The following is a 2,584-nucleotide window of genomic DNA, read 5'->3' on the forward strand; positions in this document are numbered from 1 at the left end:
GGATGGACCTGAAGGAGACCAACAACAAGAAATGCACCCAGGGTCTGAGGCGTCCCTTCGGGGTGGCAGGTACACCTGACCCTGACCCCTCTGAGAACCATGTATAAACTGTTTCTGTTTCCAAGTCCAGTCAAATCAGCTGAGTGTGAATGTGGGGTGTGTGTACGCAAGAATGCAACCTCTACTGTCTTTATGAGTGAACAGAACACTCTAACTTACCATCTTTCGATAATAGAGTACTCAACCTCTACTGTCTGTAACTATGAGTGAACACAACACTATAACTTACCATCTTTAGATAATAAAGTACTCAACCTCTACTGTCTTTAACTATGCATGAACACAACACTTAACTTACCATCTTTAGATAATAAAGAACTCAACCTCTACTGTCTTTAACTATGAATGAACACAACACTAACTTACCATCTTTAGATAATAAAGTACTCAACCTATATAATGTCTTTAACTATGAATGAACACAACACTCTAACTTACCATCTTTAGATAATAAAGTACTCAACCTCTACTGTCTTTAACTATGAATGAACACAACACTCTAACTTACCATCTTTAGATAATAAAGTACTCAACCTATATAATGTCTTTAACTATGAATGAACACAACACTAACTTACCATCTTTAGATAATAGAGTACTCAACCTCTATACTGTCTTTAACTATGAATGAACACAACACTCTAACTTATCATCTTTAGATAATAAAGTACTCAACCTCTACCGCCTTTCACTATGAATGAACACAACACTCTAACTTACCATCTTTAGATAATAAAGTACTCAACCTCTACTGTCTTTAAACTATGAGTGAACACAAACACACTAACTTACCATCTTTAGATAATAAAGTACTCAACCTCTACTGTCTTTAACTATGAGTGAACACAAAACTCTAATTTACCATATTTAGATAATAAAGTCTGCAACCTACTGTTTTTAAACACACAAATGTGTTCCCGATGTCAATGGGAAAGTGATTAATCTGATTAAATTAGTATTTTTTCTTTTATTAAATCAATTTTCCAGCCCCCTGTCAACTGTCAAATGATGTCAACTGTCAACCTGAATTTTAACATTCAGTATTCAATATTGTCTGATTCAATATCATTCAGTATTCAATATTGTCTGATTAAATATAACATTCAGTATTCAAGTAGAACAGCTAGCTAGCCGGTGTGGACACTCACCTTTCCACAGCTAAACCAATGCATCTTGTTTGAGAAATGCAGGCTTCAGTCTATGAGTTGGTTAGTCTATTAGTCAGTCAGGACTGTTCAGTCCTGTTTCATGATGCACAATGAGTTTTTCTGAGAGAATTGTTGAATATAGAACACAAATGTTCTAGAATGGTCTATTATGACATCATAATCAGTAGGGATATCCTCTTTCATTGGTCTATGTTGACCATGCCCCCATGGTTCGGCTCCTCTCACCATTCAGGGGAGTAACCCTTGATCCATAGGACACGCCCCCTTTTTGTATCTTTGAACCGTTGGTCGTAGAGACTTGCGGGTTGTGCCATTGTACTCAGTAGGGATATCCTCTTTCATTGGTCGATGTTGACCACAGGATTTGAATCAATTAAGGCTTGCAGGTGTACTGAGTTGATTGACACCTGCATGTGCATGTGCATGACACTTAAGGGAGGTGTCAATCAACTCAGTACTGACTTCTACATTCATTGGTGGATGTTAGCCATGACCTCTATACAATGGGTTAACCCTTTAACTATACACTTACATTAGACACCCTAGCAACTACCTATAACACCCTAGCAACCACCTAGAAATACCCTAGCAACCAGCTATAACACCCTAGCAACCACCTAGAAACACCCTAGCAACCAGCTATAACACTTTAGCAACCACTATAACACCCTAGCAACCGCCTAGAAACACCCTAGCAACCACCTATAACACCCTAGCAACCCCCTAGAAACACCCTAGCAACCACCTAGAAACACCCTAGCAACCACCTATAACACCCTAGCAACCGCCTAGAAACACCCAAGCAACCACCTATAACACCCTAGCAACTGCTAGAAACACCCTAGCACCACCTATAACACTCTATCAACCACCTATAACACCCTAGCAACCACCTATAACACTCTATCAACCACCTATAACACCCTAGCAACCACCTATAACACTCTATCAACCACCTATAACACCCTAGCAACCACCTAGAAACACCCTAGCAACCGCTATAACACCCTAGCAATCACCTATAACACCCTAGCAACCACCTATAACACCCTAGCAACCACCTAGAAACACCCTAGCAACCAGCTATAACACCCTAGCAACCACCTATAACACCCTAGCAACCACCTATAACACCCTAGCAATCACCTATAACACCCTAGCAACCACCTATAACACCCTAGCAACCACTAGAAACACCTAGCAACCAGCTATAACACTCTAGCAACCACATAACACATAGGAACCACCTATAACACCCTAGCAACCGCCTAGAAACACCCTAGCAACCACCTATAACACCCTAGCAACCACCTAGAAACACCCTAGCAACCAGCTATAACACCCTAGCAACCACA

At 40.2% G+C, this 2,584-nt stretch overlaps 1 long non-coding RNA gene across 1 annotated transcript in view; it reads left to right on the plus strand.

Moving 5' to 3' along the window:
- LOC311248278 overlaps positions 1-27 on the plus strand; it is a 16,105-nt gene extending 16,078 nt beyond the window's left edge. Inside the window, exon 3 of the long non-coding RNA XR_014620937.1 lies at positions 1-27. This exon is cut by the window's left edge and continues 68 nt beyond it. This is a non-coding gene — a long non-coding RNA (uncharacterized lncRNA).
- Positions 28-2,584: the final 2,557 nt, after the last annotated feature.

This window comes from Notolepis coatsorum, assembly GCF_963971535.1.
Source record: "Notolepis coatsorum genome assembly, contig: SCAFFOLD_2138, whole genome shotgun sequence".
Taxonomy (NCBI): domain Eukaryota; kingdom Metazoa; phylum Chordata; class Actinopteri; order Aulopiformes; family Paralepididae; genus Notolepis; species Notolepis coatsorum.